At 27.0% G+C, this 21,134-nt stretch overlaps 1 protein-coding gene across 1 annotated transcript in view; it reads left to right on the top strand.

Moving 5' to 3' along the window:
- Positions 1 to 708: 708 nt before the first annotated feature.
- LOC117178788 (high-affinity choline transporter 1-like) overlaps positions 709 to 21,134 on the top strand; it is a 115,480-nt gene continuing 95,054 nt past the window's right edge. The window contains exon 1 of the mRNA XM_033370262.1: positions 709 to 879. The gene's annotated coding sequence lies outside the window, so the exon portion shown is untranslated. The remainder of the gene's footprint in view (positions 880 to 21,134) is intronic.

The following is a 21,134-nucleotide window of genomic DNA, read 5'->3' as shown; positions in this document are numbered from 1 at the left end:
AAATATTAATCTTCTTGATCAAAAATTTTAATTTTCTCTTTTTTAGAAAAAAAAACTAATTTTATCTCTGAAAATTTTTATCTTTTGCGTTCTTTTTTTAAAACCTCTAGATAAATTTACAAAAAAAAATGTAGCGGTCAAAAATAAAGTTAGATACTTTCAAAATATTTTCAAAATTTGGAAAAAAAACTGCGTAATTTATGCAAGACCCCTTGTGGTGTGATTTTGATTAAACAGTCAGTGTCAACTTTCACACCATCTCCCCTTAAGTCACTTGAAAAAATGTTTTGATCACCCCAAGCGAGGGGCATAATCTTATCAACACTTGTGCCCCATGTTTTTTCTCTTTTCCCGGCAGAAATCCACGTATCGTATCAATGTATCATAAGGGGGTGGGGGCAGGGGGCAAGGGGCAGGGGGTGGCTCAGCATCTCGAAAAGAGTAGTTGTGGAGGAACCCTAAGAGGCAGGAGTTTGCGCGAACAGATCAATACGTCGAGTCGACCCTCTGCACGTGGATCTCTCTCACTCTCTTTTCCTCCCTCCCGAGTCCACCTCTCTCTCTCACTCGCACCTGTGCAAGCCACCCCTAGAGGTGGTCCAGAGTCGAACTGGATGCTGAATCTGGAATTCAGTCGTACGCCTCACGGCCACGCGAACCACGATTTTCTTTCACCCCCTTTTCTCATTTTTCTCGTTCTATTCAAATTTCACTTATTCGCGATAATAAGTTAAGAATAATTATAAAAAATTTGGTAAAGCAAAAATTCGTCTTTTTGTTATTATAAGGCGAGGAGAATTGAAATGCCGAAATAAGGGTTGCTGAACCTCCCTCGAAAGTGGGAGCTGAGATGCTGGACTGAGGCGAACGATCTTGAAAGTAAGCTCTAATATTTCTTTTTTTAATCTGAAGCTATTTTTAAAAAATGTATATAAATTTTCAACAAATTAGTTGAATTTTAATTCAATAAGATTAATTTTTAACCGAGAAGATGAATTTTTAAGATAATATTACACACATGTTCAAAAAAGGAAAATTTTTCAATCAATAAAGAAAAAAAAATTCTACCAAAAAAATTAATTTTTTTCTAAAAAGATGAATTTTCAAGAACATGTATAAATTTTTAACTAAATGGTTGCATTTTAAGTTAAAAAGATCAATTTTCAACCAAATTAATGAATTCTTAATAAATCACCTACATTTTCAAAGAACAAATATTCTTCAACCAATAAAGAAAAAAAATGGACTATAAAAATATTGAACTTTCAAGACAAAAAGATAAGTTTTCTTCAAAATAGTGGAATTCTAAAAAAATGAATTCCCAATCTAAAAGATGAATTTTCCGCCAAGAAAATTAATTTTGTGCTAAAAATACGAATTTTTAAGAAAATATATTAACTTTTTCTTAAAAGGACTAATTTTCAAGAAAATATTTAAAATTTTAACGAAATAGTTGAATTCTTAATCTATAACATAAATTTTCTACGAAAAAAGATGAATTTTCTGTCAAGAAAGATTTGTCAATCAGTAAAGAAAAGAAATTTCCTATGAAAAATATTAAATTTTTAAACCAAAAGGAAAAGCTTTCTATACGACAGTTCAATTTTTTTAAAAACTGAATTTTCAACCTAAATAGATTAATTTTTCACCGAAATAATTTTTATTTTTTAAAAAGACAAATTTTCCAGAACAATTTTAACCAAATAGTTGCGTTTCCAGTAAAGATTAATTGGCTACCCAAAAAACTAATTTCCAACAAATTATCTGAACTGTCAACCAAGAAAGTTTTTTCAATCAATAATGAATATAAATTTCGTATTCAAAATATTGAATTTTAAATTTAAAAGTATGAATTTTTAAACAAGAAAATTTAATTTTTCCCTAATAAGACGAATTTTCAAGATATATTCTAAATTCTTAACCAAACGGTTGAATTTTTAGGCACGACGATTTACTTTCTCCCAAAAAGATGAATTTTTAAAAAGTTACATAGATTTTCGACCAAGCTAGATTTCTCAATCAAAAAGGAAAGAAAATTTTCCATCCAAAATAATAAATATTTAAGGAAAAAAGATGAATTTTCTAGCAAGAAAATTAATTTCAATTTAAAAAGATGAATTTTTAACCAAGAAAGATTTTGTAATCTATAAAGAAAATAAATTTCCTATTAAAAATATTAGACTCTTAAGACAAAAAGACAAGCTTTCTATAAAACAGTTTAATTTATAGAAAGAAATTGAATTTTCAACCTGAAAAGATGCAGTTTTACACCTCAAAAAAATTGTTGTTTTGCTAAAGAGACGAAATTCCAACACAAATTTTAACCAAATAGTTGCATTTTTAGTCAAAAAGATTAATTTTCTACCCAAACAACTAATTTTCAACAAATTACCTAAACTTTCAACCAAGAAAGTTTTTTCAATCAATAATGAATAGAAATTTCCTATTCAAAATAGTGAATTTTAAACCTAAAAGGATGAATTTTTAAACAAGAAAATTAATTTTTCCTAAAAAGACCAATTTTCAAGACAATATACAAATACTGAAACAAATAGTTGTATTTTTAGTCAAGAAGATTAATTTTCTATCAAAAAGATGAATTTTCAGCAAATTACAAAAATATTCAAATAAACAAATTGTCACTAAAAAAAAATAATCCAATGAACAAAAAATTGTCTTATACAAAATATTAAACTTTCAGGTAAAAAAGAAGAACTTTCTACAGAGCAGTTGAATTTAAAAAAAAATGAATTTTTAACCTAAAAATAGGAATTTTCAACCAAGAAAATTATTGCTGTAACAAAGACAAGTTTTCAAGATAATATATACATTTTTCAATAAAAAGACGAATTGTACCGAAAATATAAAATTTTTTTAAAATAAAATTAATGTTTTACCAAAAAGACAAAAATTCAACATAGAAAATTAATTTTTGCTAAAATTAAATAAATCTTAAAACAACAAAAGGTTTTTTAATCGATAAAGAAAAAAATGTGTTATTCAAAAAAGTATTAAATTTTAAGCCAAAACAAGAAGCTTTCGGCAAACCAGTTAGAATTTTTAATAAAATAAGTTGAATTTCTAATCTTAAAAGATGAACCTTCAACTAAAAAAATTAATATTTGATAAAAAAAAGTGAATTCTCAACAACATACATAATTTTTTGACCGAATAGCTGAATTTTCTATCAAGAGTCAGTTAGTCATTAAAGAAAAAAAGATCATCCAAACGTTGATATTTCAAACCAAAATAAGTAGCTTTCTACAAAACAGTTGAATTTAAAAAAATTGAATTTTTGAAAAAAAATTTCATTTTCCACCAAAAAGATAAATTTTCAAAAAATACATAAATTGTCAACTAAGAAGATTCTTTAAGCAATAAAAAAAAAATGTATCCAAAATATTAAATTTTCAAGCCCAAATAATTAGCTTTCTGCAAAATAGTTGAATTTTAGATAAAAGAATTGAATTTTCAAAGAAGAAGATGAACTTTCAACAAAGAAAATTTTCAATCGAGAAGATTTTCTATCAAAAAGATGAGTTTTGAACAAATTGCATACATTTTCAATAAAATAGTAGAATTTCGAAACTGAAAAGATACATTTTCCACTAAAAATAAAACAGTTAAATTTTCTTTTTAAACAATTAATTTTCAATAAGGGAAAAAAAATGTCTACAAAAAAGTTGAATTTTCAAGCTAAGAAAAAAAAAAATTTTTAAGAAGCAGTTACATTTTTAAACAAACAATTGAAATTTCAACCAGAAAGGTGAATTTTCAGCTAAGAAAGTCTATTATCAATTATAAATTTTCAACAAACTACATACATTTTTAAAAACACAAAAAAATTACATACATTTTCAGCCAGCTTTGAATTTCTAAACAAAAATGTTTATTTTTAAACAAATAGTGATAGTATCAATAATATATAATTATGAATCTTCAGCGAGAAAAATGAGTTTTTAAAAAAGTAATTCATTTTTTAACCAAGTACTTGAATTAAAATAAAGATTTTTTAAGGCTTGCATTTTTAAACAGCAACATTTATTTTTTACCAAAAAAGACAAATTTAAACTAATATTAAAAAAAAAATTCTTAAAATTTAATTTTTCTCATTGATATCTCGATATCCTGTGTGAAATTTCTTTAATTCTTATAAACAAATTGATCAACAAAATCGATTTTCCTTGTATTTTGAAGCCTTTATCCCTACCTTCTCGTAAAATTATATGAAATTAATGTCTCATCACAATTAAACACTTTAGGATTACATTTTTTTATTGTTATAAACGATTATCATAAAATAATACATTAAATAATCGTTTTGGGATATACAAAATTCGTTTTTACAGCGCGGCCCTTATTGTACCTAAATAAATGATACTGTAAATAAATAATTTAAAAAAAAAGAAATTATAAAAAATGAAATGTTATAAACACTTCTAATAAACAAATTCATTTCATAGGCGCTTTTAGATACGGGAAATACATTTGTTATAGAATCGCTTACTTTCACATCGTGAATAAAATTTCAACGAGATATATTGTCACTCAAAATAGTGAAAGTAACATTTTTAATTGTTATAAACAATTTTTATAAGCAAATTGAACAAATAGGTTCTTTTATATACATAAAATACTTTTTTTTAACAAGATCGATTCTTTTACCCTTAAGAATAATACTTTAAGAGGATGTATTCACAGAAGACAACATTTTTATTTGTTATAAACAATTCTGAAAACAAAATGCATTGAATAGAAACATATAGATACAGCAAATACTTTGTTTAGCAGAATTGTTTATTTTAATTTTAAGGATAATATTTTAAATAGATACACTCTTATTTAAAAGCATTTTTAATTCTTATAAACAATTCTGATATATTCTGATAAACAAATTCATCAAATAGGCCCTTTTAGATAAAGGAAATACGTTTTTTTAGCAGAATCGTTTATTTTACCTTTAAAAATAATATTTCTGGGGGATATGATGACACTCGATAATATTTTTAGTTTTTATAAACAATTCTTGCTCGTTCAATAAATTTTGGTTATGATAATTGTTTATGAATAAGAAAAATATAGGCACTTAAATTATTATTTTTAAAACTCAAATAAATGATTCTACTAAAAAAGAAAACAAAAATCATTTTCTGTATTTAAAAGCACCTATTTATTAATTTTTTACATTACAATTGTTTATAACAATAAACAATGTTGTTGAGTGTTAACACATGCTCTTGAAATATTGTTCTTGGGGTTAAAAGAATCGATCCCGATGAAACCCGAATTTTCTGTATACGGAAACACCTTTTTAGTTCATTTGTTTATTAGAATTGTTTATAACAATAGAAATTTTGTTCAGTGACAATAAATATTGAAATATCTTAATGAAGAGCAAATGAGGCGGAGCTGTTAAAAAAGATATTTTTTGAATCTAAATGCACGAATTTAATTAATTTGTTTATCAGAATTGTTTTCAACAATCTAAAATGTTGTTGAGAGAACATACGACTAGTTGAGTTAAAATAAACTATTTTTTCGAAAAAAAACTCATTTCTGTATTTATAAGAGCCTATTTAATGATTTTTGTAATTCATCAGAATAGTTTATAACAATTAAGAATATTGTTGAGTGTGAATATATCTAGTTAAATTTTATTATAAGAGAGTTTAAAATAAACGATTCTGCTAAAATAATTTATTGGCTTATAACTAATGCTAACAACAATTTCGAATGTTGTTAAGTAACGCTTCCTGTAATTTTATTAACTTTTTTTAGTGAAAAATTATTGAAAATAATGTCAAAAATATTGAAATTTCGCTCGTATTGAAATTGCACTCGTCAGTCTGCTTGAACATTTTCGAGCCCGGGAAACATTTTTTTCAAATAAATTGTATTAGATATTAAAATCTAAATTTACATTTTTGAATCATTCCTACTTTTTGAATTTTTTCCTAAAAATATAGAAAGGTGAAAAAATGAATTTGTCAGAAATACAAAAATTAATTGAGTCATTCTAGATTATTTTTTCAACAGCACATTTCCATTTGTTCCGAATGTGTTTTGTACGATTTCCTCTTTATGCTCCAGTTTCCAGTTGAAAGTGTCTCGTTTATGGATTTTTTAATGCTTAGCGAACTAAAGCTTAGCGAACTTTTCTGGTACTGAAAAATAAAAAATAATAAATTGAAATGGAAGGTAGCATTTCATAAGGGCCTGACCCACATTTTCGCGATTTTAAGTGACACATAAAATGTTTTCAAAGATCGAGTTAAAAATTTAAAAAAAATGAGAGTAGTTTTTCGATCAATTATTGCTGAATTGAACCCTAAAAAGTTTAATTGCAATGTATCAGGTACAGGCAGAATTTACAGTAAATTTTTTTCGCTCGAGGGACACTTTCTTTAGACTTTGGAGAATAATATAAAATGGAATTTTTAGTTGTAAAAAAGAAATAATTTACTTTTTAGTAATGGATTTTCTTAATAATTAAGAAAATTTTTTATTAAAAAATATTATCCAGTTCCAAGAAACCAGACAGGGGAGTTTCTTTTTACTCGAAGGTTATTTTTTTCAAATTTGGACGGCAATAAGAAATAAAATTTTCAATTTTAAAAAAGTGAGAATTTTCTTTCTAGCTGCTGAGTTGCTCAATCGAAAGAATAAAGGTTTGATTAAAAAAAATTATGAGGTTTGAAGAACATTAAGGCTGAAAATCGTTTCGCCCGAAAGAACTTTTTCCCACGCTTGGACGGTGATAAGAAAATCTAATTTAAAAATTTTTTAAAGTGAGAATTTACTTTCTAGCTCATGAGGTACCAAATCAAAACGAAAAACGCTTGATTAAAAGATATTATTTTCCAAGAGAAGAAATGGGGGAGTTTGTTTCGCTCGAGGGGCACTATTTTCACCAAATTTGGACTGTGATAACAAATCCAAATCTTAAAGTAGAATAAAGTGAAAATTCAATTTCTACCTATTGAGTTTCTGATCTAAACAAAAACGTTATCAACAAATATTAGCAGGTTCGTAGAAGATTTTGATCGAAGTTTGTTTCACTGTAGAGGAACGTTTTCCCATACGTGGACGGTGATAAAAAAATGTAATTTTCAATTTTTTTTTAGGTGAGATTTTATTTTCTAGCCATTAAGTTTCTGATTTACAAACAAAAAAAAATTAATCACAAAATATTATTAGGTTCGAAGAAAGTGGCGATGGAAGTTTGTTTCCCTTGAGAGGCACATTTTCCCAAACGTACGTGGACAGTGATAACAAAAATGTATTTTTTAATTCAGAAAAAATGAGAATCTACTCTTTAGCTATTATGTTTCTGATTCGACAATAAAAGCCTTTTAATTAAAAAATAATATTGGGTTTGAAGAAAGTGGTGGTCGAAGTTTGTTTCTCTGGAGGAGCACATTATCCTATGCGTGGACGGTGATAACAAATTTAATTTTTAATTTAAAAACAAAAAGAGAATTTACTTTCTAACTATCAAGTTTCTGATTAGACCATAAAAAAGTTTTAATTAGAAATATTATTAGATTCGAAGGAAGTGGGCATGGAAGTTTGTTTCACTGAAGGAAAACATATTCCAATACGTGGAAGACAATAAAGAAAGTAATTTTTTATTTGAAAAAAATTATAATTTACTTTCTAGCTGTAAAGTTCCTGGTTCGAAAATAAAAAAGTTTTAATTTAAAAATATTATTAGGTTCGAAGAATGTGATTATGGAAGTATGTTTCGCTGGAGGGGAATATTTTCCAATACGTGGAAGGCAATTAAAAATTGTAATTTTTTATTTGAAAAAAAATAGAATTAACTTTCTAGCTATAAAGTTTCTGATTCAAAAATAAAAAAGTTTTAATTTAAAAATATTATTAGATTCGAAGGAAGTGGTGATGGAACTTTGTTTCGCTGGAGGACACATTTTCCTATACGTGGACCGTGATGAAAAAATGTAATTTTTATTTTGTTTACGAGTAAGAATTTTCTTTATAGCAAATGAGTAGCTGACTCGAAGCGAAAAAGGTTTGATTAAAAAATAATAATAGATTTCAATAAAGGGGGAGGGTGAATTTTGATTCGTTCGAGGGGCACATTTTTCCTAAAACTTGGACGTTGGTAAAAAATTCAATTTTCAATTTATAAAAACAGTGATCATTTTTTTCTTTCTATCTATTAAGTTTCTGATTCGGCAAAAAAAGTTTTCATGCCAAAATATTAATAGGTTCAAAGAAAGTGGTGATGGAAGTTTATTTCGCTTGAGGGGCACATTCTCCTAAAACTTGAACGGTCATAAAAAAATGTAATTTATAATTTTTAAAAAAGTGAGAATTTACTTTTTAGCTAATGAGTTGCTGACCCGAAACGAAAAAGGTTTGATTAACAAATAATGGTAGACTTTAAGAAAATGGAGGGGAAAGGTTATTCCACACGGGGGCATCTTTTGTCAAATTCAGACGGTGATAAAAATTTCAATTTTCTATTTGAAAAAAGGTAAGCATTTACTTTCTAGCCACTGAGTTCCTGATTCGACAAAATAAGGTTTCATTTAAAAATATTATTAGGTTTTAAGAAAGTAATAATGGAAGTTGGTTTCGCGCGAGGGGCTCTTTTTCTCAAAACTTTAAGATGATAATGAATCCAATTTTCAATTCAAAGTAAGAGTGAACATTTACTTTCTAGCTATTGAGTTTCTGATTCGACAAAAAAAGTTTTCACTAAAAATTATTATTAGGCTCGACGAAAGTGTTGATGGAAGTTTGTTTAGCTTCAGAGACACATTTGCCTGTAGATGCAAGGTGGTAAAAAATCGAATTTTTAATTCAGAAAAAAAGTGAAAATTCACATTCTAGCTATTGAGTTTCTGATCAGACAACAAAAGTTTTCATTAAAAAATATTTTGAGGTTCGAAGAAAATAGAGCTGAATTTTTTTTCGACCGAGTGGAACATTTTTCCCGAAACTTTGACGATCATGAGAAATCCAATTTTCAATTAATAGAAAAATCGAAAATTCACTTCCTAGCTATTGAGTTTCTAATGCGAAAAAAAAGTTTTAATCACAAAATAATATTAGGTTCAAACACAGTGGTGATGGAAGTTTATTTAGCTTAAGGGGCACTTCCTTCCCAAAACTTTGACGGTGATAAAAAGACTAATTTTCAATTTTGGAATAAAGTAGGAATTTCATTTTTAGCCATTGAGTTTCTAAACCGATGCAAAAAAATTTAGAGCAAAAATATGAATAGCTTCCAAGAAAATAAAGGGGGAAGTTTGCTTCGCACAAGGGGAAGTTTTTTTCAAACTTGGACGGAGATAAAGAATCCATTAAAATTTTTTTTTAATTGAGAAATTCCTAACTATCTATTGAGCTTCTGAATCGATAAAAAAATTGAATAAAGAAATATTGTAAAGTTGCGACAAAATGGAAGGGGATGTTTTTTTCTCGCTGATTTGTTTGAATTACAAGTTCCACTAATTAAAAAAAAATCGATTATTACTAGCAGTGATGAAAAAACTTTTTTTATTTATTTTTGTCTGTATCTTGAAGAAGGAAACCTCTTAAAGAATACTGGATCATCTAGCCTATAGAAACGTTCGCAAACGTTCAATCAGGTTAGAAAACCAGATTTAGTAGTAGCAGGTCAACGTATGGTCAGACGCTCAAACCAACGAAGAATCAATCTTAAATAATTACTAAATTTAAATTTCCATAAAAGAGTATCCACGTTTTTCGTTTTACTTGCAGATTTTTTAATTTTTTTATTTATACTTCAATTATCATTTGGGTAATAAACAAATTGTATTAACAAATAGTAAAAAAATTATGGTCTGCTTACTTGGAAAATGTATTTCTTCTTTGAAATTACTTGCTCTTATGAAAAAGAAGGATACTTGATGATGAAACTTTGTAATTCAATATTATTGGTTGGTTTATAAAAAAATTATACATAAAGAAATTCAAAGTGTTGGCATTTAATAAAGAAACAGAAGTTCCATTTTCTTTTCAGTTGCATTAAATGATGTCGTTAAGGAATTAAGGACGTTTAGTAACAAACATTTTATTAATTTTTTTTTCCTAATTTATTGAACAAATTAAATAAACAAATGTACAGTGTCGGCATTATTGAGGGAATAAATAGTTTTTTCTTCATTCTTATCTAGTTTTGTTACCAGTTATTTTTTAATAATCAATATTTGTAAAAAATTATGTATATAATTATTTTTATAAATATATAAACAAATGCAGACTATTGAGATTTTTAAAGAGAAAGGAATCATTTATTCTTTCAATTCTCTTCAAATGATCAGCTTTCTCCTATATTTAATTAGAAAATGAATAAATAATCTTTAAATACAATTGAAAAAATAAATGATAGTGAGAAGAATCCTTGTTGATAAAAAAATTAAAATAAATATTTTTTCGTGAGTTTGAATTCTTGGTTTGTCAAAAATAATATTTTTTATTAAAAATATCATCAGTAATATTATTTTGATTCTTAAGATATAAAATCTATTTTTTCCGAGATATGATTTTTGCCAAAATTTCTAACATAACTTTCTAACAAATTATTCCCAGAACTCAAAAAACTGACTTTTCCCCATGCATTTTACATGGAAAACTTCAAGTCAAACCCGGCACCTTTTAAAATGAAAAAATAAATAAAATAAAAAAATTAGGGAATTTCTTTTTTCAGATTTGGAATGCAATTGGAGGGATCCTTGTCCTCTAAACAAAGAAAGCGTTTTTGAGCCGGCACCTCTCGAAATTTTTCAATGTACCTTTACCAAGGTTCTGGTTGTTCGGAACCCACCTTAAGCTGTAGGTCCCCCCATCGTGTACTTGACTGCAACCCAGTCCGTCAATGATGGGGTAAAAACCGAGCTTTGTCCAATATGTCCAATATATGGGCAGTATAAGCCTGTGACATTATTTCAACACAGAAATGTTTTTTTTTATAACAATTAATTGGGAATTTGGATTATGCGAACTGTCTATGACATGGTTCTATGGCCTAATGGGAATAATCTGTTGGCTTGTCATCCGGTTCAGCCAAGTAAGATTAATCCTCTGGCGTATCCAGCATATTGGTAATCGCATTAACTCAATGAATTTAACTTCCGACATTGAACCCAGAAGCAGGAATGTCAGAAGGTTATTTATTATCGACCTGCCCTTCTCTGATTAGTATAAAATTTCCCTCAAGGTTGGCACGTGGACAGCAAAAAACATTTAATTTATATTTTTTATCAGAAAATGATAAATATAATATTACATAATTTAAAAAAATGAAAATATTGGAAAAGGGGAAATTCGAAAACTACGTCACCCTAATTTTAACATGACAAATGGATAAAATAAATGTGTATAACAATTTTTTAAACTGCTTGAAAAAAAAACACTTTTTCTCTCATTTCTCTTTTTTCCCTTTCTTTAAAACCCTTAGTTGCACGGTGGGAAGGTTAGGTCCCACCAACTTAATTTCAGATTTTTGACATTTAATTAATTCGTAAGATTTTTAGGTCGGGTCTTTTTGTTCATTAGCTAATTTATTGTTAAGGGAACATAAGAGTAGAGCTTTTTTGACATAATTGTTCATGCTAATTGTTATATAAATAAACAAACTTTAAAAAATGCTTTTTTCGAAAGAATTTATTTTTGAAGAATCTATTCAACTTAATGAACTACGAATCCCTACTCGGGGGTCTTTGGGGTCGCTGATTTCGAATCTGAAGTCAGAATTTAGAAATATTAAAATTCAAGATGGCCAATTTAAGATGGCGGTTCCAAAATTTTGAAAAAAGAGACATGAGCTTCAAAATCTATACTCTACGATTTTTGAGATCGCTAATTACGAATCTGAAGTCAGAAATGGAAATATTAAATTAAAAATGGCGGATTCCAGAAAACAGTTCCAACATTTTTTAAAGAGATATACGAGCTTGAAAATCTATACTCGGGGTTTTGGGGGTCGCTGATTACTAATCTGAAGTTCGAATTTGGAAATATTAAAATTCAAGGTTGCGGATTCAAGATGGCGGTTCAAAAATTTTGAAAAAAGAGATATCCGAGCTTGAAAATCTGTACTCAGGGGTTTTGGGGCTCGCTGATTACGAATCTGAAGTGAGAATTTGGAAATATTAAAATTAAAGATGGTGGGTTTAAGATGGTGGTTCCAAAATTTTGAAAAAAGACACATATGAGTTTGAAAATCTATACTCGTGGGTTTTGAGGATCGTTGATTACGAATTTGAAGTCAGAATTTGGAAATATTAAATTAAAAATGGCGGATTCCAGAAAACGGTTCCAACATTTTTTAAAGAGATATACGAGCTTGAAAATCTATACTCGGGGTTTTGGGGGTCGCTGATTACGAATTTCAAGTCAGAATTTCAAAATTTTCTATTTAACATGGCGATTTAAAAATTTTGAAAAAAGAGATATATGAGCTTGAAAATCTCTACTTGAGGAATTCTCGGGGTCGTTGATTACGAATTTGAAGTTACTAAATTAATATTAAAATTAGTCGGTCAAATTTATTTTACATTAATACGTAAATCTTCGAAATCATAGATGAAATTTTGAATACTTTGATTTCAATAATTTAGTCATTTACGGAATTTCGCGATTTTTTTTATAACGAATTTACTATTAAAATGATACAACTGAAAACAATCATTTAAAATAATCTGTACATATTTTCATGTTTTTCTTCATACTTTTTTTGTAAAGGTTGAACATGCATATAATAACTGAACTAAAAATTTTGAAATTCTGACTTCAGATTCATAATCAACGACCCCGACATTCCCCAAGTAGAGATTTTCAAGCTCATATATCTCTTTTTTCGAAATTTTTACATCGCCACCTTGAATTGAAAATTTCGAAATTCTGACTTCAGATTCGCAATGAGCGACCCCAAAAACCCCCAAGTAGAGATTTTCAAGCTCATATATCTCTTTTTTTAAAATTTTGAAATCGCCAGTAAGAATTCTAAAGTAAATTCACTTAACAGAAAAATATGTTTGACAAAGGGTTAAAGCATTTCTCTTTTTCCCCGGATTTCAAGAAAATTCCCCTTTTTCTCATTTGTTCGCTTGAATACCAAATGAATTAAAATAATTCGAGAAAAAAAATTTTTTCCTAATGTTTAACCATTTGGTTTTAAATCCAGGCATTTGGTTGAAAATTCAACTATTCTGGTTTAAAGTCATATGTTTCTTTTGTTAAACTGCTTTATTGAAAATTCAACTAATTTGTTGAAAATTCTTTCATTTTTGGTTAAAAAATGTATTTTTTAACTGTAATTTTTACTATTCTGTTCCTGCTTGAAAATTTCTGTAATTTGTTAAAAATGTATTTTATAAGTTAAAGTTTAAAATGTGTGCTATTATATAATAAGATGTAATGTTGGTTTAAAATATAACTATTTCGTTTAAGATTTTTTTTTTTTTGAAACGCAACTTTTCTAATTGTAAATTTAACTTTTCCATTATAGCTTCAAAATTGATCATTTTTAGTTTAAAATTTCAAAATTTCGTTAAAACTTGATGTATTTTTTTACATTTGTAAATTGATCTTTTTTTGTTAAAAAATAAACTTCTTGATTGAAAAATCGAATACTTGGTTGGATGTTGATCTACTATCTTGAAAATTCATTATATTGGTTAAAGACTGTAGAAATGCTACTAGTAGAAAATTTGTCGTTTTTTATGAAAATTCGTTTATTGTTAAGGATTCAACTATGTTTGTAAAAATTGAACTATTTGGTAGAAAATGAACGTTTTTGTTGAAAATTAATATTTTCACGTGAAAAATAAGACAAAAAATTTTATTGTCGGGTTAGAAATTAATTGATTTGTTTTCAATTTCACTCCTCTTTCAAATTCCAATTTTCATAGATAATATGCCTTTTTGAAATCCCGAAGATTTTAGAGCAATTGTTTTAATTTTTGCAGAATTGAAAAAGAATAATAGGGAAATATTGAATTATTTGATCAAATATTTTAGAAAGTTTTAGAAGCTTTAAAAAATTTCGAAACTGATTTAAAATTTGATAAAAGTTCAAGATATTTTAAACAAAATATAGGGTTTTTTAAGATTTTATAAACGAATATTTAATTGTTTCTTGAGATTTCCGGGAAAGTTTTAATTGATTTTGTATTTAATAAATTGATTTAAAGAAAATATTTTAAAAGAATTTTGAACATTTCTTAATAATTTCCCAAAATACCAGAAAAGAATGTCGAAGATTATTATAGAAGTTTTTATATAGTTTCGGAAATAATTTACAATTTGACAAAATATGAATTAAAAGTGATTCTTTATCCTTAAAAAATAATTTGCTTCAATTAAAATCTTTTCTGGTCAACCATTCAATTATTTTGTTCGAAATACATCTTTTTTTTAATTATTTCAAATCTTTTTTATTAATAATTTAAAATATTCTTTATTTTATTTTTCGACTTGAAATTTTCGTTGATAATTCATGGAGGTTTGGCACTTCGTGTCAGCAGACGCACGCACGCACACACACACACACACACACACACACACACACACACACACACACACACACGGCGGACTAAGGCCAAACTCTGGAACGCATGCGCGCCCTACTTTCTCACATGCACTCACATAACGTAGTGTCGATAAAGTAAATTTTAAACAAGAGTTTATATTTTTGGTTGAATACTTGATTACTTGGTTACAAGTTAAACTAATTTGTTCAAAATTTACTTGTTTCGTTGAAGAATAATGATTTTAGTTCAAAATGTATCTCTTGTGTTGAAATGTAACCCTTTAATTCAAAATTCTCTGCTGGCAGTAAATGGATAGAGTCTCTATCTGTTTAAATCATTTTCTATCTTTAAGATTGAAATGGAAGGAACTGATGTATTCATCTTGAGCCCAGGTCTATCCCTTAGATCATTTTCTATATTTCTTTCAATCTACAATTACCTCTATTCCTTTGAATCCAAATCTTCCTATCCACATCTATCCGACACTTATCCACATGTATCCTTTTCTTTCCGCTCTTAATCCCTATTCCAATGTTTCTTTCCAAATAAATTCTTCGCTTATCCACGCCTATCTTTTTCTATCCGTTAGGCAATCCAAAATCTTGTCTTTCTTCTTCAATCCCTATCTTCTTATCACATTGAATCTTTTTCTATCTTTTCTAAAATCTAATATAGCCTTATCTTCTTGAATCCCATTTGCTCTGTTTAAATAAATCTGTGTCTTATCTACCACTATTCTTCTCTAACCGCTAGGCCATCTAAGATTTCGCCTAACTTTTTTAATTCTTATTTTCTTATCCAAGTGAATCCTTTTCTATCTTTTTTGCAATATAAGATAGCCCTATCTTCGCGAAACCCAGTCTTTCTATCTAAATGAATCATCTACTTATTCACCTCTATCATTTTCTATCTGTTGGGCAATAACAAATTTCGCCTATCTTTTTTAATCTCCATTTTTCTGCCCAAGTGAATCCATTTCTATCTTTTCTGAAATATAACATAGCCCTATCTTCTTGCACCCCAGTCTTTCTATCTAAATGAATCATCCACTTATCTACCTCTATCATTTTCTATCCGCTGGGCAATAACAAGTTTCGCCTATGTTTTGTTATCCCTATTTTCCTATCCAAGTGAATCCATTGTCATATTTTCTGAAATATGAGGTAACCCTATCTTCTTGAATCTCAGTCTTTCTATCTAAATGAATCCACCTCTATCCTTTTCTAACCGTTGGGCAATCTTAAATTTCGTCTATCTTTTTTAATCCCTATTTTACTATCCAAATGAATCCATTTCTATGTTTTTAAAATATATAAGATAGCCCTATCTTTTTGAATTCCAGTCTTTCTATCCAAGTGAATCCCTTTCTATCTTTTTTTAAATATGAAACAGCCCTATCTTCTTGAATCCTAGTCGTTCTATCTAAACGAATCCTCCGCTTATCCACGTCTATCCTCAGCGAAACGCGCCAAAGATATTATAAACGTAGATGCGGTACGGGGCGTCGGAGTGGGGAATTATATATATATATATAGGACATCACATTTTCTGCCCTATCGAGCTGCTGCCCTCATCGTACTACGAAGTCGAATTCTTGTTTTCTCATTCTTCGTAAAATATGACGGTAAAGCAGTAGAAAAATTTTTTGAGGTTAGAAAAGTTTGACATGTATGTATCGCTGAATTTTTTCAGATCTGAAGCTTGATCCAGGTTTTCGGTACAGTCTCTTTTTAATTATAAAAAAAATGTTCTCGAAAAATCATATTTTTAATTTAAAAAAAAGTATTATAAAAAGACATTTCAAGATAAACAAGTGCTGAAAGTATTTTTATTTGACATTTTTTTTAATTGAAATAATCAAATATTTATTCCAAAGAAACAACTTTTTTAATGTTTGAAGTATTTAAACATTATTGTTTAAATTTAAAATCATAATTAAAACAAAATATATTTCTGGATAAGATATTTTGGTTGAAAATGTATATATTATTTTTTAAATCACAAAAGTTCTTCTGAAAAATCGAAATTTTAATTAAAAAACACGTGTTTTTATATATTAATTTGTCGGTAAAATTTTTTGTATAATTTTAATTTTAAATTCAAACAATAATTTTCAACACTTTAAATATTAAACAAAAATTTATTTGATAACAATATTTTATTATCGTAGTTTTAATAAATAATTAATATTGATTAAGAAACAATTTTATTTGGGGAATCTTATTATTTGGGAATTTTCAAATTCGTTAATATTATAAACTGTTCAGGAATTTTATTTTTTGGAACAGAGAGTTTTACCGAGTCGGGAATTTTATTTTTCGGTATATTTCAGCATTTCAGCCGTCCCCATAGAATTACAGAAAATTTGCTCTAATTATAATTTCGGCGCTCGATCTTGTTGATTTTTTCCTACAGTATTATTAAAAAGAAATGTGTATGGAAATTTTTTATATCACAAAGTTAAAGATAATCTTAATTAAAAATTTAAAAATTCGCTGTACATCCAATTTTTATTCTTCGGTCTTGGCAATTTTTTTATAATCCATTTCAGTGACTGGTAAACAGGGGTGATTTTCTCTTAGAAAATAAGTTATTAAAATTTGAAAAAATTGGGTAGACTTTTTTGAGATCTAGGTACGTAAAAAAGGTAAACTGCAGAAAATTTAAAAACTAATTTAAGAACTATTTATACTCTTTTAAGATACCAATACAATTTACATAACACTAATTATAAAATTTGCAAATTTTTAGACCTTCAGTTTAGGAACTTTAATTTTAACGTTAGAATTGCTTCATTTTCAGAATACAGCCTTATTGTTTGAATTTTCAGAATTTTTCGAAATTGTTAAAAGGCGAAAAAGTTTGAATTTAAAATTTAAAAATGCGAAAATACACCATTTTCCATGTTCATTTGCAATCCAGCGAGTCACTTTTTTTCGCTTCTTTTGAAAGTCGATCCTTTGCTTTCAGTTTTCTTTTTAAACTATACCTTGAATTCAATGCATTTCAAATGAAATTTTTTTAGCTTCATTTGGGTTGAATTACACAAAGGTTTTTTGTTTTATATATAAATTAATTAAAACATTTTATTGGTTTTTCACAACTGTAATTTATAACTCTAAAATGGAATAATTACAGCTCAAACATGAAAAAGTATAGACTAATTTCATATTTAAAGAGATTCTATCACATATATTGAACTATTAAAACCTCTGACCTTTTTTAAGGTATTTAAAACTCTTTTAAAATCTTTTTTTGTACAATTTTGGTTTTGATTTCTTAATAAAAGAATAAGTGCTATTTAGTCTCCAGAACAGCAATTTCAAAAATATTTAAAGCCTTAATAATTTAAACATTTTAAATTTGTAGTCTTCAGAATATATTGAATAATTTCAAATTTGGTAAGTTTGATTTTATCAAAAAAGGTTGTCAGGATAAATTGTTCATATTTTTTGTACCATAAATAGCTGTCGATAAAATTTTCAAATTTTGAAAAAAAGTTGTCTCAAAAATTTTGAAAAAGCTTCAACTTTTTGGATTTTCATCAAAAATGGCTGTTTAACGAACTAGATCTTTCTTTTTGGTCCCTCGAACAGTGTGTGAAAACCCAATCCAATCGGACCAGTCTTTCGAAAATTATCCGGTATACAGACAAGAACAACGACGACGCCGGACAGACAAACAGACCCCGAGGTAAAAACTTGTTTTTCTGACTCACGGGGCCTCAAAACGTCGACATTTGATAAAATCCGAAAAAGTTATTTTTCGTAAAAAACTAATACCTTCTCATTTTTGATGAGAATGTGGAAATTATCAACAAGATTTGTAGAAAATCTTTCAAAAAATAAAATTATTGTCCCGTAAGTTACAACCGAAAAATTACAATTTCAAAAAAATGAAAGTTGTTTTAAATATTAAGCTAGACTCTTGACCGGGACAAATCAGAAAATGAAAGTAAATTTGAAAATTGAACTGCAGTTCGAGTATTAAAAACTAAACAGTGATTAATTTTACAAGTTGATTCTAGATCTGTCCAAAATGATATAATTTACATATTTTAACGTTAAAATTTGAACTAATTTAATTGCAAAGCCTTAGTAGTGACACAAGTGTAAAGTTCGAATTAATGGCTTCTTAAATGAACGCCTTTATTCAATTTCAAAATCTTTTTGAAGTATTATTTCAGTATAAAATATTCCATTTTTAATCTATTTGGTTTGGAAATAAAAAAAATACAATTTTCAATAGTAAACAATTTAAAAAAGAACTGTCACAATTTCAGATTAACAAATTTAAACTTGGAATGTTACGATTATAATTGTTTAATTTTTTTATTTGTATTTCGAAGGTGAAAGTATTTCAATTTGATATTAGAAAAAATCTGGAAGTTCTTAAAACAATTTTGTGTGCAGGATTTTACAAAAATATTAGGAAAGATGGGAATCAGTCTAAAAGACATTTAAAAGTTCCGAAAAATTTTAAAAATAATTTTAAAAGATTTGAAATAATTTAAAAGAGAATAGATACTTTTGATGATTTTGAAATGTTTTCAAATGCTGACTTTTTATTTTGAGAAATTACATAATTTTAAGATGGGGTATAAGAATATGGGACCACTGATAAAAATTCCGAAAGGGATGAATGAAAAATCCCAAAAAATAAAATCTCCGGCACCTGAATAATAATTTTATAAAAATTGTATTTAAAAATATATTAAAAAACACGTGTGCTTTGAAAGAAAAAAATGTTCTGCCTAAATTTTCTTCGTACCTACATAATAACATTTTTGAAACAAACTTTGCAGAATTCAATTGAACAACGATTTATATCAAAATTTATTTTTATTATTTTTTTATTATTAATAAAAAATTCGATTTTTCAGAACTTTTTTATGTTTTTTTTTCAAATACTATGCACATTTTCAAACAAAGTTTTTTATCCAGAAATATATATTCGATTATTGTATTTTCAATAAATAAATAATATTTAATAAATAATTTTTTTAATGTTTAAATTCAAGAATTTTCTAGTTCGGATATTTTATGATTCAGGAATTTTCTTTGGGGATTTTTAAAATTCGGTAATATCTTATTGTCTGGAATTTTATTTATTTTATTTTTCGTGAATTTTCCAATTCGACTTTTATATTTCGGGACTTTTATAATTTCGGGAATTTTATTATTGGTTATTTTTCAGTGTACGAATTTTAAAGTGTCAGGAATTTTATTTTTCGGGATTTTTCAGTCGCTTTTTCGAAAAATAAAATTCCCACATCACTGTAAAAATTCTGAAATTATAACATTGCAATATTATAATTTCGGAATTTTTACAGTGATGTGGGAATTTTATTTTTAATTTTCCAATTCGGGACTTTTATATTTCGAAAATGTATTGTCGAAATATAAAAGTCCCGAATTGGAAAATTCTCGACAATTTACAATCTTACCGAATTTAAGATTCGCCGACAGAAAATTTTCGAATTATACAATATCCGGGCTAGACAACTCTCTAATTTGAACGATTAAAAAGTAGTTAGTTAACAAATTTTTTTTAATAGAATAATAAAATATTTTTACCGAGGAAAAAACTTTTTTAATGTTTAAAGTTTCTAAAAATTATTGTTTGCATTAAAAATAACAATAACTGAACAAATGTATTTTTGGATAAAAAAAAGTTATTTGAAAATGTCCATTTTATTTTTGTACATCACAGAAAACGCTCGCAAAAATAAAATTATTATTTAAAAAAATAAAAATAAAAGCCGCGTTAAATCAGCCTGCATTGAATCCTGCAAAGTTTGTTTCATTTGAAGCTCACGTGTTTTAAATTTATGTTTGTATCACATTTTTATACAATTATTGTTATTTTAAATTAAAACAATAATGTAAAAAAATTAAGCATTAAACCAAATTTCTATAATAAAAATATTTGATTATTGTATTTTTAATAAATAAATAATATTGACCACATAACTGCTTTCTCAATTCCTGCAATTCAGGAATTTTCTAGTTTGTATATTTTATCATTAGACAGCATTCGGCCTGGAGTTTTATTATTCAAGAATTTTCAAATTCGATAATATTGTAAACTGTCCAGAATTTCATTATTCTGGAATTTTTTAATTCGGGATTTTCATGTTTCGGCATTTTGTTATTTCGGGAAGTTTACAGTATCGAAAATATTTCAAAAATGTAAAAAGATTTATAAAATTGTAAAAAAAGCTTGAAGATTTTGAGGCATTTAAAACTCCAGAAAAACTTAAATAATAATTTGAATTATATATATATTTCGAGTCAGCTGTATCAATTGTAATGATTTAAAGTTTATTTTAAAATATATTTTATGGAATATGATATTTCTTATGAATGTGCCAGTGAAATTATGTTCGTCTAATTTTGTTTGCCAATGCGAAACGTAATCTGGCTTGGAGCTGTCGTCTTAACATCTAAAAACCGAAAGAACAATTTTCCTATCACTTGGGATTATAATTATATTTTTATAAACACGTTAGAATATATAATAATTAAGAAATTGGAAAATACATACGAGAACTTGATTAGACGAATAGTCTAAAAAAGTCCGTAGAAATTGCAGACCACAAAAATA

Source organism: Belonocnema kinseyi, chromosome 8 (genome assembly GCF_010883055.1).
Source record: "Belonocnema kinseyi isolate 2016_QV_RU_SX_M_011 chromosome 8, B_treatae_v1, whole genome shotgun sequence".
Classification (NCBI taxonomy): domain Eukaryota; kingdom Metazoa; phylum Arthropoda; class Insecta; order Hymenoptera; family Cynipidae; genus Belonocnema; species Belonocnema kinseyi.
The sequence above is the reverse complement of the archived record's forward strand: the minus strand, read 5'-3'. Positions and strand labels throughout refer to the sequence as shown.